Source organism: Bos indicus, chromosome X (assembly GCF_029378745.1).
Source record: "Bos indicus isolate NIAB-ARS_2022 breed Sahiwal x Tharparkar chromosome X, NIAB-ARS_B.indTharparkar_mat_pri_1.0, whole genome shotgun sequence".
NCBI classification, from domain to species: Eukaryota; Metazoa; Chordata; class Mammalia; order Artiodactyla; family Bovidae; genus Bos; species Bos indicus.
The window spans coordinates 122,748,877-122,765,391 of NC_091789.1; the positions used below are offsets into that span (position 1 = coordinate 122,748,877).

The 16,515-nt window shown below is 39.3% G+C and overlaps 1 protein-coding gene across 1 annotated transcript in view; it reads right to left on the reverse strand.

The window, feature by feature from the left end:
- IL1RAPL1 (interleukin 1 receptor accessory protein like 1) overlaps positions 1-16,515 on the reverse strand; it is a 701,662-nt gene that overhangs the window by 254,220 nt on the left and 430,927 nt on the right. The window lies entirely within an intron of this gene.

The window sequence follows — 16,515 nt, forward strand, 5'->3', positions numbered from 1 at the left end:
TCAGAAAAAGAACTTTACCACTGGTTCCATTCTCCTCACTGCACTATGTCTATGTATGTGCTTGACTGCAATCTGTTTCAGTGGAAAATTAATGCTTACCTAATATAATAGCATAAAAGCCAAGCCAGGTATTGAAAACAATGTTGAAAATAGATCATCTTATCAATGGCTTCTTCTAAAGTAAATTACTTTATAAGCCAACTGCATTAAATTTGCCTATAGTCTAATAACATTGACTTAAAATCTTTTGACTGTAAAGTTCTTGATGTACATAATAATTAATGTAGTTTCTTCTTACACACATTACATAGTTATGTACAGATTTACATATATATGCATGTACATATATTACATACATTGGAGTAGGAAATGGCAATCCACTCCAGTATTCTTGCCTGGAGAATCCCATGGACAGAGGAGCCTGGCGGGCTACAATCCATAGGGTCAAAAAGAGTCAGACACGACTGAAGTATCTTAGCATATTATATACATACATGCTTTGTCATCTATATGTGGTTACAGGAGAATACTGAAATTGTATTAATATATATATAATATTGGAACTTCCCAGGTGTCTTTAGTGGTAAAGAACTCGCCTGCCAATGCAGGAGATGTAAGAGATGCAGGTTCCATCTCAGAGTTGGAAAGATCCCCAGAAGGAAGGCATGGTAATACACTCCAGTATTCTTGCCTGGGAAAGCCCATGGACAGAGGAGCCTGGCGGGCTACAGTCCATGAGGTTGCAGGGTTGGACATGACTGAAGCAACTTAGCATGCATGCATATATATAATAATATTATATAATATATATTTAATATACATGTATTTATATTAATATATCATATTAATATAGAATATGTAAGTAGTTTATTTTAGTATTATATTGCATTATTTATATTAATATATCATATTAATATAGAATATGTTAGTAGTTTATTTTAGTATTATATTGCATATGTATTATTTATACATGTCATATATATATTCTATATATGTCCCATATATATATCTAGATAAAATGATCATTTATAAAATATTAATTTTCTACTTTCAGGTAAAGGGATAGGATTCAGAGAGCTTAGTTGATGTGATCAAGGTCACACAGCTAAGAAAGGGCAGAACTGGAACCTAAATCTGAGTTTCTTTAACATCTCTGGTCTTTTTCCATGCCGCAACCTCTTCTCTTGGTAAATCCAGAAAAAAATACTTGAAAGATACAGAGTGATTTTATGTATTACTAACTCAGACTGAATATTCATATTCTAAATGTGATGGCAATGTTTATGATTATTGATCATCAACAAACTAAAAATGATGGGTATTTTGTGAAGATGACTTCTGTTTGCAATACCAATCTGTATGTTTCACTGGTTCAATGTATGATTTTGATTTTTTTCCCATTCTGCTTTGTTTCATAGAAGTTGTTGCAATAAACCTAACCGCTGTAAGACATGTGTTCTGATATTTAAGGCTTTAAAAATATAATCAGTCTTTTCTTTTCATTGTATACTTTGTAACACAGCGGAGTTGGTGGATTGGTCTTAGGAGCGCCAACTACAGCCATAGCCAGGTTTTTCTTCAGGTCCAAATAGAATTTAACTCTGACCTTAGCTCCATTTGCAGCATAGTTTGGCCACCAATTCTAGTAACTACTATGTTCTTTAAGAGTCTAGAAGTAAGTTAATTCTCTAAGTCTGTGATGAGGGGAAGGGATAGTTAGGGTGTTTGGGATGGACGTGTACACACTACTATATTTAAAATGGATAACTAACAAGGACCTATTGTATAGCACAGGGGACTGTGCTCAGTGTTACGTGGCAGTCTGGATGGGAGGGGAGTTTGCAGAAGAATGGATACATGCATATATATGGCTGAGTCCTTTCATTGTTCACCTGAACAATCACAACATTGTTACAAAATTAAAAGTTTAAAAAAAGAGTATAAAAGTAAATGACCTGAAAAGAAATTCAATACTTGTTCACCTATATTCCTGTTTCATTTTCTCTAGTCACTACAAATTCATTTACCTGACTTTTCATTATACTTTAGGCTTAAAAACATCATATAGAAGTGTCGAAGGCACCATTTCATCTTAGTACACACATGATTTTTCTCTTTCTCAAATAATGTTTATAGCTCTTGTATGAGAATATTTTTCCTACCAGCTTCCTAATATTATGCAAGCACCAGGATATGAACTCAGGAAACTGTTTCCTCTATCAGTCTCTCTGGGAAAGACAAAATGATTTCAGAACAGAAATGCTGTTTTGTGAGATGGCTGAAATGCAACAAAATTGTGCTAATTAAAAACTTGTATGTGGTCAGCAAAGAGACATGGACTTTTTTCCTTGGACTTCTGACTGCAAAAATGTCCCAAAGATGTGGAGAGTCAGTCTCAGTTAAGAATCCCTTACTTGCAAGATTAACATGCTAGACCCTAGGTCTCTGCTTCATTTTTATAACAGGTGGAGGAAAACCATATTTAAATAAGCCTACAAATCATTGCTTAAAATGATGGACATAAGTCTAGCTGTGTCCTCAAGCGGGCTGTTGACTGAACTGACATTAGTTGGATCTTTCTTAATTCCCAAATTAAAATTTTTCTAATAATTGTTGACCTGAACACTACCAAAAAGTTTCCTCTATGGAAAAACATGGAATGTTAGTTTTTCTTTTGAAAACTACCCAGACTCCAGAAGAAAAATCAAAATGATGTAAATGAATTGTTTGAAATTATCAAATTTTATAAATTAAACTAATATATAAATCTTTGCTTTCTTATTTCAAGCAAAAGCTGACTCAGTAATGGCATAACACAGATATAAGAAGGCAAATGTTTAGAGCATGTCTTTTTGGGGGGACTTCCCTGGTGGTCCAGTGGTTAAGACTTCACCTTCCAATGCAGGGGGTGGTCAGGGAGCTAAGATCCCACATACCTCACAGCCAAAAAGTCAAAACATAAAACAGAAGCAACACTGTAACAAATTCAATAAAGACCTTAAAAATGGTCTACATAAAAAAGAATGTCTCTTTTTCTTTCTCCATACTATCTCCATCAGCTCTTGCCATGTTGGGGAGTGATGTAGATGTTGGAGTGGTGGTTTGGGGGAGATGAGGGGTACAGGTGAAATGTTGATTTCAACATAACCATTGAGTGGCTTGGAAGGCAGATAGAAGGAGGGGAAGGGAGACTGGTGAAGTCACTATAGTGTAGTCCCAGCAAGGTAAAGAGGGAGGCAATGGAAATGGAAGGGCTGTTATAAGCAGAATAATTTATAGGACATAGGACATGAGAGAAAAAGAGCAAAAGAGACTGCAGCCTGACAAAAGTTCAAGTCTGAGTAACTAAGAGAATGATCAGATTGAATACTGAAAGGAGTTTTGAAAGAACTTTAACTTTGGGGGAAAGGTAACGATTTTGATTTTAGACCAGTTGAATTGACAGTGGGACATCTAGTTGGCTATTTCTCCTAGGAAAGTAGAGATGATGAACTAAAGTTCAGGACACTTGTCTCGGCCATAGAATCTGATTTAAGAGTAAATCTATACGGGTGATAAATGGGAAGGAAATCCAAATAAGAGGCGACATATGTATATGTACAGCTGATTCACTTTGCTGTACAGCAGAAACTAACATAACATTGTAAAGTAACCATACTCCAGTAAAAATTAATTTAAAAAAGTAAATTTATACAGGTGAAAGAGTAAATTCTGAGATTATATCAGATCTTCAAAGGAGAAAGCACTTACTATATCACATTAGATGTTTAATGTGTTATGTGAATTGGGACAAGGGGTATAATTTGATGCATGGTGCATATCGACTGAGGAGAAGGCAATGGCACCCCACTCCAGTACTCTTGCCTGGAAAATCCCATGCATGGAGGAGCCTGGTGGGCTGCAGTCCATGGGGTCGCTAAGAGTCGGACACGACTGAGCGACTTTACTTTCAGTTTTCCCTTTCATGCATTGGAGAAGGAAATGGCAACCCACTCCAGTGTTCTTGCCTGGAGAATCCCAGAGACAGGGGAGCCTGGTTGGCTGCCATCTATGGGGTCGCACAGAGTCAGACACGACTGAAGTGACTTAGCAGCAGCAGCATACCAACTGGCTGAAAAGATTTTACTATGGAATGAATATTTACAACTAGCTCAGAGGAAGGTGCTCTAAATTTGAAACATGTCATTTTTAATACCAGGATGCAAGAAAGGTTGGCACCTTATGTAGCTATGACCACAGAGGTATGAGGAGATGACTTAACAGCAAACACAGCTATGTGACTTTAACAATTAAATATTCAAATAAATACACTTCATATATTGATTGCATCTTGTGAGTAATTGCATTTAAAGAAGCATGACATGTAGCACAAGTGTTTCCATGGTGACTGCTGCTTAAAAGAGAGTTAACAACTTCAGTAGAGAGAATCAATTGTAAGGATTGTCATAGACAAAGGTGGGAAATACTTAACAGGAAAAATACCGAAGAAATGATATATAAGGAAAAGTTATGTTTTTCCAAAACTATTAGGATAAAAAAGTTTGAAATATCGATGGTAATAAAACTGACATAAGTGCCAATATCCTAAATGTATGATCTGTCTGTTATCCACCATTTGGGCAGAATTAATAACAGTAGCATGATCAACCTAATAATCCCTTCAGAATGAGTAGCATAATGTAGAAGAACTAGTCATGTGAGCTCTATTCCCCTGAAACATAAATTTCATTTAATATTAATGTGTTGAATAAAAAAAAAAAAGAAGAACTAGAAAGGAATTTGGAGTGGGCCTGGCATTTTACTATATGTCCTTCAGCACACCAATTAACCTCTCAGAAATTTCCTTTCTGGTCTATGAATACAACCTAACTGGGTTTCTCTGATCTGTGAGGATGAAATGTGATAACGTGGAGGAACTGCCTCAATGTTCAGGTCAGCTGTTATCATCCCTGTGAGATTATACTTAGCTGTTTGGTGCAATCCAAAACATTATCTCTAAAGCAAGTACTGATGTGATACCACCTTGGGGAAACCCCTGCAGGAACCTCTGGCAGGGCATCTTACCAGGGAAGAAGAGTTTATCTTTCTAGCCCAGAACACAGGATGTACGACTCTTAATGTGGACTCTGTTCAAATTCCCATGATTCTCCGCATTAGGACTGAGAGCTGGAGGATCATATTAATGGCAATAAAATGACACGGACTTTCAAGAATGGCTTGTAGGGCCATTCTGCCCCAGAATCCTTTAAAATGATCTCAGGCTTCCCTGATGGCTTTAATCAAGCATTATGAGCCCTTCCCATGCTCCACTGAGCACCACAGAAGCTGCTGCTATGGGTAGGTTGCTAGTCAATGGGTCAGTGAATCTATTTAATGCAGATAAAAATCTTGTCTGGGAAGGTGAGCTTGGGGCTGGAGGAAGGAAAAAGGATTTTTCTCCTTTGTGATCTGCAATTGATTCCCAAAGAAGTTGGAAGAATGGAATACATTAAACAAACATTGAGGGCATGAGAGAGCTTGCCTGGGAGTGCTAAGAATGAATAGAAAATGGATAATATTCACTTTGAAATTTAAATCTCTTAGCTTCTGTGATCTTAAAGACAGCAATCTAAAGGATGTTTCTGTGTTATGTTGGAACAGAAGTTATGAAAATCTCCTAACCCATGAAATCATCAACCATCATAGGATGGAACACTTTGTAGCTGAAATTCTTTAGTCATTTAATATAAAATGCATATTGTTGCATACTTGTTAAGTCAATAAAATATCTGAATGTAAGATCCCTGTGTCTAGAAACAGGAACTAGTGATTATTAGGACTCATTGTATGGTAGCTGCAGCTAAGTTGCCAATTAAATCCACTTTGTAGAAAATTTGATTGATATTTTAATGTTCAAATGAATATATTTCTGAGATGCTTCAAGGATCAGAGTAATAGGGAAAGACTTATTTTGCTGTAACCTTAGCAGCAGTTCATTTTCTAAGCAAAGAGGATATTTAAAAGTTTAAGGATCTCACTGAGAGCTTTAGGACCTCTTTTTTTTTAAGTTTTTTTTTTTTTAATGTGGGCCATTTTTAAAGTCTTTTTTGAATTTGTCACCATATTGCTTCTGTTTTGCGTTTTGTGTTTTTTTTGGCCACAAGGCATGTGGGATCGATCTTAGCTTCCTCACCAGGGATGGAACCCACACTCCCTGCGTTGGAAGGTAAAGTCTTAACCACTGGACTGCCAAGGCAGTCCTGACTTATTTTCTTTATTGAATACATCATGGACCCTATTAAAAGGACAGAAGTACCCCCCAAAGGTCAGTTTAAGACTCAGGTTCCTGGTAGTGTCAGACTGGGATAAACTCACAACTTAGTGTAAACATGTCCTGTGACCTGCACTGGAACTCCCTCACACAGCTGCTTTTAATGCCCTTTTAAACTTTCTTCCATGTTGAACCATTTTTTGGGGGGGTATTCACTTCCCTCTTCCAAAAGGAGCTGTCCTGTAGAGCAGCAGCCTACAAACAACTTGATAATGTACACTTATCCATAAAACAAATGTTAAAACATATCCTCGGAATATGTGTACATATTTATTTATAAAGTACAGACAGACATGGTGGACTAATTTACTAATATATTACAAACAAAATATGCACTAAACAGAAATGGAAACAGAAGATGGAATAAGTATTAGTGCAAAATGATTTAATTTTGTAAATTTTATTCATTACACTCATTTTTACTTACTGTATTCATGTAAAATCCAAAAATAATTTCTGCTCAAAATGGAATGAGTCAGATCTGACCCGACTGGGATTTTTGGTAACTGATGCAGAGAGTGCTGGAGGTCAGAGACACATTTCTTCTATTTGCTTGGTACTCATCCATGTTCACCTTGTTAGTATTATCTTCATACACAGTTTCTTATAGTAGTGTTAGTCTCTCAGTCATGTTTGACTCTTTGCAACCCCATGGACTGCAGCCCACCAGGCTCCTTTGTCCATGGAATTCTCCTGGCAAGAATACTGGAGTGGGTTGCCATTCCCTTCTCCAGGAGGATCTTCCCAACCCAAGGATCGAATCCAGGTCTCCTGCATTGCAGGCAGATTCTTTACCATCTGAGCCACCAGGGAAGCCCATAGTTTCTTATAGGAATCTTTAAACGGTTAACTATTTTTAAACCACATGTTTTGAAGGTTAACTTACTTAAAACAAGTAAATAATGAGGAGGGCATGGCAATCCACTTCATTATTCTTGCCTGGAGAATCCCCATGGAGAATCCCCAAGGCTAGGAGGAGGAAATGGCAACCTACTCCAGTATTCTTGCCTGGAGAATCTCCATGGACAGAGGAGCCTCACGGGCTGCAGTCCATGGAGTCGCAAAGAGTCGGACACAGAGTGACTAAGCATAGCACAGCACAAGGTACAAACCAAATGATCATGAGAGTATCAATTTGGATTTTAAGTATCAGTAAACCTCAAGTTCTTTTTAAAAATAGAGATGGGGATAAAAAAAAATGCTTACATGGTCTTCCCAGGCTCCAGTGGGTTGGACTGAGCAACCTTGGGGATGCATATCCTCCAATTTAGAATCAACTCTTTGTGGAAGCAGAGTCAAGCATCAGTGTTCTTCCAGGCTTCCTTTCTCCTTATGATCTGGCTGACTACAACAGTTTCCCTGGTTTTGAAGCACAGTTGCCAAATACCTACCAATTAGCCTTATGTCCAGAACTAGCCCTGGACTAGTTGGTGTACCATCTGCTATACCTTTGTAGTCTTATATGTATTGCTTTATTCCCCTTTATTTTAAAACAATGTACCTTATCTGGTAGCTGGCTGTTTGCGGTCTCTGTTTTGAGAACTCATTTTCCAGTGGGTGCAAATATGCAACTGACAATGATTCCAATAGATACCAAAAAATTCCAAGAAAATGAAGACCTGCTGGTGGAACTTTTATAAATGAGATCCCTGTGTAAATTCTTAGGCTTGAAGAGACAAAGATCACAAGCCTAGTGCCCCTTGCCAGCTCTACCTCTGCAGAGCTCAGAATGGCAAAAATATCTCACCCTCCTGAAATGCCACTGCCTACTCCCATGCCATACTGAACAAATGAAGGACTCCAATCAAAAAAAAATTCACAAATGGGAGGAAGTGGCCCCTAGATTGAGGTCTGTCTCTCTGAGTAGAAGGTAAGGCTTCCAGAAAGATGCTGCTTTAGGTAGAGTCTAAAAATGTCCATGTCCTAATCTCTTGAACCTGTGAATATATTATGTTACATGGTAAGGATGGATTAAAGTAGCAGATGGATTTGTGGGTGCAAGTTGGCTGACCTTAAAAGAGGGAAATTATCCTAAATTATCTGAGTGAGCTCAATGTAATTATAAGGGTCTTTATATGAAGAAGGAGGAAGGAGGAGAGTAAGTGAGAGAGGGATGCAGCATGAGAAAGACTCAACTGGCCGTTGCTGGCTTGGAAGATGAGCCATGAGCCAAGGAACATGGGCCGCCTCTGGAAGCTGACAAATACAAGTAAACCAACACTTGCTAGACCCTATAGAAAGAAATGTGGCCACGTCGACACCTTGATTTGAACCTAGTGAGATCTACTCCAGACTTCCAACCTTCACAACTGTGAAATAAGTTGGTATGATACCACCTGACCTGCCTCTTGAGAAACCTGTATGCAGGTCAGGAAGCAACAGTTAGAACTGGACATGGAACAACAGACTGGTTCCAAATAGGAAAAGGAGTACATCAAGGCTGTATATTGTCACCCTGCTTATTCAACTTATATGCAGAGTACATCATGAGAAATGCCAGGCTAGATGAAGCACAAGCTGGAATCAAGATTGCCGGGAGAACTATCAATAACCTCAGATATGCAGATGACACCACCCATATGCCAGAAAGTGAAGAGTAACTAAAAAGCCTCTTGATGAAAGTGAACAAGGAGAGTGAAAAAGTTGGCTTAAAGCTCAACGTTCAGAAAACGAAGATCATGGCGTCCAGTCCCATCACTTCATGGGAAATAGATGGGGAAACAGTGGAAACAGTGTCAGACTTTATTTTTGGGGGGCTCCAAAATCACTGCAGATGGTGACTGCAACCATGAAATTAAAAGACACTTACTCCTTGGAAGGAAAGTTATGACCAACCTAGATAGCATATTGAAAAGCAGAGACATTACTTTGCCAACAAAGGTTTGTCTAGTCAAGGCCATGGTTTTTCCAGTAGTCATGTATGGATGTGAGAGTTGGACTGTGAAGAAAGCTGAGCACTGAAGAATTGATGCTTTTGAACTGTGGTGTTGGAGAAGACTCTTGAGAGTCCCTTGGACTGCAAGGAGATCCAACCAGTCCATTCTAAAGGAGATCAGTCCTGGGTGTTCTTTGGAAGGAATGATGCTAAAGCTGAAACTCCAGTACTTTGGCCACCTCATACGAAGAGTTGACTCATCGGAAAAGACTCTGATGCTGGGAGGGATTGGGGGCAGGAGGAGAAGGGGACGACAGAGGATGAGATGGCTGGATGGCATCACCGACTCCATGGATGTGAGTCTGAGTGAACTCCGGGAGTTGGTGATGGACAGGGAGGCCTGGTGTGCTGCAATCCACGGGGTCGCAAAGAGTCGGACACGACTGAGTGACTGAACCGAACTGAAGGTTGGGGTAACTGTTCTAGCAGTAATAGAAAACTAATATTCACTTTAGAAGGATGATTTAATTATTCAGTTCAGTTCAATTTAGTTGCTCAGTCATCTCAGATTCTTTGCAACCCCATGGATTGCAGCATGCCAGGCTTCCCTGTCCATCACCAACTCCTGGAGCTTGCTCAAACTCATGTACATCAAGTTGGTGATGTCATCCAATCATCTCATCCTCTTTTAGGACTTGAAAACAAGAAAAGAAAACCAGGATGCAATCTAAAGGAAACTCCTGATGAACAGTGTAAAATAGGTGCTTTCCCCTAGGAATCGGGGGGGCAAAAATGGTCATATTTATTTCACAACCTTGGGTTTCCCCTCCTTACATTATAATCTGTACCCTGCCCTCCAGTTTATAATTGGTGCTGAGACTGAGGAAGAAGGAAAATATAAAGACATGGTGACTTGCCCTTTTCTGGCTGAAACAGCTGGTATTTTAAGAACGCTGAACACTAAACTAAAAGGAGATGTTTCCAAATTGTTAAGTCACTGATGAGATACCTTGTCAAGGAAACGATGCATCTTTGAAAGAACTACAGTTATTGACTAGATTAGGAAGTAAATTTCCAGACACCATCTGCTGCAGATATTGATTAATTTTCCTGTTCTTTGACTGAAATTCAGCAAGGCGGCATGTCAGCAAGGTGGGGAGCTAGAGCTAGCTTCTGAGGTCATATGCTCTGCTCTGGTTTCTGCTCACTGTTGGTGACTATGGTGAAAGCATTTTAACTTACCCAGAGGCAGCTCTGACCCACATGTGCTTATGCATGTGAAGCTATGTACATGTAACACGCATCTGTGTTAACGGTTCATTCACTTTCTTTCACTTGTCCCGTTATTTAAATGACAGTGTGTCCATGACTGTTTGAAGAAGCTGTCAAATCCTTCCATTCTCCCGACCTGATAAACAGTGTGTAAGGTTCTCCAGCTAACAACACTCTCTTCCCATGCCTGTGACTTCTCCAAATAACAGAGAGAAAGACAAAATCAATAATAATTTCTTTCAACTATTTTGTTTCTATTTTAATGTTTCAAATGACATTTCAAGCGATTGCCCTAGCAATGACCTTGGAGATTCAAATGAATAAATGTTTTAGTGGTCAAACCTGTTTCAGCTTGCAAATAAAGGAAGTTTGTACCTGCCTGGTGCTTACTGGGATATACATATTGTAGAATTTCATCATCTATTAAAGAGAATGAATATAATTATCTGTTATTCTAATGTAACTAATTTACCATTAAATTTAAGTAAAGCCCTGGTGTGTTTCAATGTTGATGATTCTGCTTAGAGAAATAATCCAGGATATAGATAATACAATGACTTTCTAATTCTCCTTTGATGTGTGGTGCTATTTATAGAATGATACAAACTTTGAGAAAACATTTTCAGACTTTAATATTCACGAACAGATTTACTTAAAAAGAGCATATGCCATGAAGGTATAATTGTGTTCTGCGGTGCCCCAATGGGATCTTATCCTATTTCATGGAGAGAATTTTTAATTATATTTAATATGATCTGATTTGTATTAAATAAACCTGCAGGTTATTTGCTAAAAGTCAGTTGGAGACAAGTACAATGAAAAATATGACTGTGACTCGTCACATATAAAGTTCTGAAGGTCAGAAGCCTGATTCAGAGAATGAATCTAAATCTTGAACAGAACTCCAATTAGTTAAATCAATTTATGTGATTGGATTAAATCTCTGGAGCTACTTTTCAGCTATTGCTCACTCAATAAACATATATTGAGCAGTTACTTGAGCCAGGAACTGAGCCAGAAGTTGGGAATACCAAGAAAAGTAAGGAGTAATCATTGTTTTTAACAAATCTGCAGTCAAGTAGGAGAAAAAAACCCAAGAAAATAAAGAATTGACATGCAGTTATATATATGCTATAATAAAGGCTTCTTCAAAGTGCTAGGAGAGCTCAGAGGGAAAATTATTAACTTTTCCAGGTTAAAGAATCATAAGTAAACTAGCTTTTGTGTCTAGATTCTTTCCCCGATCCCCTGCCTCCCCTTCCTTTCCCTCCCTTGCATCCCTAGCTACCTTGTTCCAGAAAGGAGTTCCATAAAATGATGCATTACAGACAAAATACCAAATTTAAGAGTAAAAGAAAAGGAAAGTTCAGCTTACACAATATAGGCAGGAGGACCTCCCTGGCGGTCTAGGGGTTAAGACTCCATGTTTCCAATGAAGGGGGTGGAGGTTCAATCCCTGGTCAGGAAACTAAGATCCCATATGCCTATGCCGAGCAGTGTGACCAAACAACATACACACACACACACACATACACATATACATACAACAACATATATATATACACACACACGCACATATATACCTATACATACATATATATATAGTCAGGAATGTACTTGAAAAATTCATATTAAATGTAGATAGGCTACAATTTTGGCTTGGAAAGTTCTGGAAACCATTGTTAAAAAGGAGTACTGGGTGGCTGTCACTATTTAGTACTGATCACACAAATAGAAACCCATTGTTTCAGTGGAGGAAAACTGCTCTGAGTCTGAGATCAGCTGAAGGAGACATTTTCTAAGGTAGATTCAGAAAGATGTGGCAGAAGAATATGATACAGTCTATAACAAGAGTCTGGTAGAAGGAGAAATAAGTCAGATGGAACTTCCAGGAACAGTAATGGTTTATCAGATAGAAGCAAAGGAAATGCATATTCCACTAAAGGAAGGAGCATGTGTTTACTGAAAGTTCAGAGCATTTAGTTTAGGAGAGTTAGGGCAGAAAAGGGGTAAATCAAAGGGAAGTACTGGGTTGGCCAAACACAGAAAAACATGAGGGAACTTTTTGGCCAACCCAATTCCACGAGTTTATGCCTGAGAGAAAGATGGAGGTGACATGGTGACAGGTCTGAATGGACAAATGATGCCTGACCTTTATACCTGTAGCAAATTTTAAGATAAGCAAATTAGGCAAATAACTTTACTGAAAACCAGTCAAATTATGACCAGATAAATTTAATCCCATATTGCCTGGTTCTAGCTACCAAAAGAGTTACTTACAGTTGTTTGGAGGGGATGGTGAGTGGAGAAAAAGCTATGACAATTAACAAAATCCTGTTACACATTACTTCTGAGGAAGACTAACTCCTCATGTCTTTTCATCACACAATAACACTTCATTAGTGGAATATGTTATTTTAAGCATTTTCGGGCCATTTCTTTTCTTTTTTTAATGAATAGATTTTGGAGCGGGGGAAGGAGGCTCAGGATTGGGGGGACACATGTATACCTGTGGCTGATTCATGCTGATGTATGGTAAAAACCATCACAATATTGTAAAGTAATTATCCTCCAATTAAAATAAATAGTAATAGTGTTAGTTGCTCAGTTGTGTCCGACTCTTTGTGACCCCATGGACTATAGCCCACCAGGCTCCTCCGTCCATGGGATTTTCCAGGCCAAATATTGGAGTGGGTTGCTATTTCCTTCTCCAGGATAAATACATTAATTATAAAAATAATAGACTTAAAATTTTTTTAAAAATAACTTTGCACTGTGCAGCATGTGGGATCTTACTTTCTTGACCAGGGATCAAACCCATACCCCCTGCCTTGGAGCACAGAGTCTTAGCCACTGGACCACCAGGGAAGTAAGTCCCTTGGGCCATTTCTTGCTCTTTGTCTAAGTTTGCCAGTCATTTTGAGTACAGTATATATCCCTTTAAAAGGAGACTATGCAACTCAAATTTAATAGCATAAGGAATATAAAATTTTCCTTTTATAAAATATAGTTGATTCTTTTATAAAAAGAGTCAATACTAAATATAGTTGGTTTTGTAGTTCATTAGCTGTCTGAAGGAAGTGAAGGGCTCCCTATTGACTAAAAACATGAGCTTTCTTTGCTGAAAAAAAAAGAATTTATGTCCCAGTTCTCGAGTTTCCAGGTTCTGCTTTAAGACCTTTGGAGGAAATTCCTTTCTGACAACGTTTCTTCCTCAGCTCTTGTTCTCTAAAAGAGCTGCAGGAAAATCGGGCTCCAGTGTTCAACTTAATGTTTCTCAAACATGCTAAGGATTTGTGGAAGATAGGCTTCTACTCCAGCTCCCAGCTGAGGGATGAAACCCTAGTTTTGCTGTCAGAGCACATAGCCAGCTGCCCACTGTCAGAACCCAGTTGCCGAAAACAAAAGGTCAGTTCCAACTTCTTTTCCTGAGAAAGGTAAGTTTATTAGATTATCTGAAATGTCAAAGGCAGGAGCATCCCACTTTCACCCTGCACTGTTTTTGCTTCCTGGGTGCTCCCTCACTGAGATCACCATGGAGATACCTGGACCAGAGTCACTGTCTCTCAGATACTGAATGAGGACTAGATCTCCTCCTCAGATGTCTTTGACACATGCCCTAATTTATGGGATTCTGTCACAGATTCTGAAGATGGCTACACTGTACTTAGGGACTTTTCCCCATTGGATGTGTTTCCTCATGAGCTAGTGTAGAATGGGGAACACAGCCCACTATTTGTTGGAGTTATAATCTCTGCTGAGGGGACAAATCTCTTCTACCAGCCAGGCATGGTGAGACTGAAGGGAAGGTTATATTATGACCTGCAGATTTATCTTATTCTCTTCCCTTTAATCTTTTAGCCAAGAGACATGCCAGTTTCCCTGCCAACATAGGCTCACCTGCTCCACAAGTACAGAACACATGTTGGAAGAAAATGAATGAGAACAAGGAAAACTCTCATGGCCAATGCACGCACCCATTAAGGGAGATCTAGAAAATTAAAAATAGCTTTGAGGTGATAAGAGTATAAATCCCAGGGGTTGTGGAAGTATAGTATAGACTACAACACTCAGGATATGATGATGGACAAAGGCAGAAATTCTGAATTGAATGCAGCATTGTGGAATGGTCACTGAACTAGCTGGAGCCAGGAGGGTTGGTTTAGAGCTTCAAATGTGTCATTGCAGATACATGGGAATATGGCTTTGCCTACCTGGGTTCCAATTTCCTAACAGGTGCATGCTAAGTCACTTCAGACGTGTCCGACTCTTTGTGACCCCATGGACTGTAGCATACTAGACTCCTCTGTCCATGGGATTCTCCAGGCAAGAATACTGGAGTGGGTTGCCATGCCCTCCTCCAGGGGATCTTCCTGACCCAGGGATAGAATCCATATCTCTTATGTCTTCTGCATTGGCAGATGGGTTCTTTACCAGTAGCACCACCCAGGAAGCCCTAACAGGTAAAATGAGGCAATTGGATGAGGAGACCCCCAAAGCCCTCCCATGTTGATCTGTAACAATTCCACCACTGGGAAGGCAACAAATCCTCTCTTGGTGTGTGTATCATGGCAACCATGACCAATGAGCTTAAAAAATTGGCCCTGAGGGCCAGTATTCTCTCTTAGAAGGTATTTTTGGCCACTGCAGCATCTTCACTCAAACAAGAGGGGTAAGCCCTATAAAGCCATACTTGTTACATGCCCCTATGCTAATGACTTGAAATTCAGTAATGTTCCAGGCAGTTACACTTGTGTTTGTAGGAAGGAGCCATCAGTAGTTTTCATTCGACAAGAAAACCTGGGAGGAATCAGGAAACCATGGAGTTTGTTTAAGAAACATCAAGTAAGTTGTGTACTAATTGGGAGGGTAGGTGAAGATGCCAAGGAAGGCTGCTTCTGTTTCAGAACTCAGGAGGTGAGGCTGGGGAGAGAAAGGAGATGGAAAGCAAATGCCAGATGTCTCTAAGGAAGACTAACTAACGACTAACATAGCGCTGTTTTCAGTCGTACTGTTCAGCACAGCTGCCTGCTGTGGGTCTCGCTCCCAAAAGCCCCCTGGAAGAACCGTGTCATTTTGACACATGTGATAAGTTTGGCCAAATGGGAATAGAGTTCAAAATCATGACTGCCAGTTAGTGAAATCCCAGTGAAGCTGTGATTTTCCCTGAAGAGACCTAAAGTGTATCAACTCTCCTTCTAAACAGCACTGTGATAATGCCTCCATAAATCAGGATGGAACCTCAATCCTCAAGGCTCCCTTTATTTGTCTCCAAGTTGGTCAGACTCTGAAGCTTAACTCACAAAGGTGATAACAACTCAACATCTCATTACAGTGCAAACTAAAACTTTGTCAGCTAACAAGCATGCCTCGGCTATTTTTTCCCCTACTTTCTGGTTGGATAGAGGGTACAGACAGGTCCTAAGTGAGATGTCTGGGAAGCATATCCACTGGTCTTCAGAGCTTTATTCCCCAATTTTTGCCACATAAATGGGAACTAATGTATGCCAGTCACTGTGCTAGGAGCTGGAGCAAATATTGACAAGAATCAACATGAAATGTGTTATACTTTAGTAGAAGGAATACATTAGAGTATAGAATACATTAGAGTTTAGGGGTAGAGGGGCAGTAGAGGGAGGAATAAGGGTGCTCACTGTAGTTGGAATGTTCCAGAATGTATGCCTTTCTTCTTTCCTCCTGTCTCTTCCTCACATTAAGTCTTCCTTGTTATTTCCAAATTCTCTCCTTATTGAGGTGGGGGTTTTAAACATGGGATGAAGTCAGGCTCAATGAGGTAAGAGCAGTATGAAGAGAGAAGAGAATTCTTTCTACCCACCCACTTAATTCACAGTAGATCAGGTAAGACTTAGCCGCCAAATTCATCCAAGTTAGGCTGAATGAGCTACCACAAAAACACTGAATTTTCTCTAGCTATCTTGTAAAGTCTAGATAACTTTTTAAAAATATTTATTTATTTGGCTGTGCCAGGTCTTAGTTGTGGCGTGTGGGATCTTTAGTTGGGACATGTGGGATCTAGTTCCCTAATGAGGGATGGAAC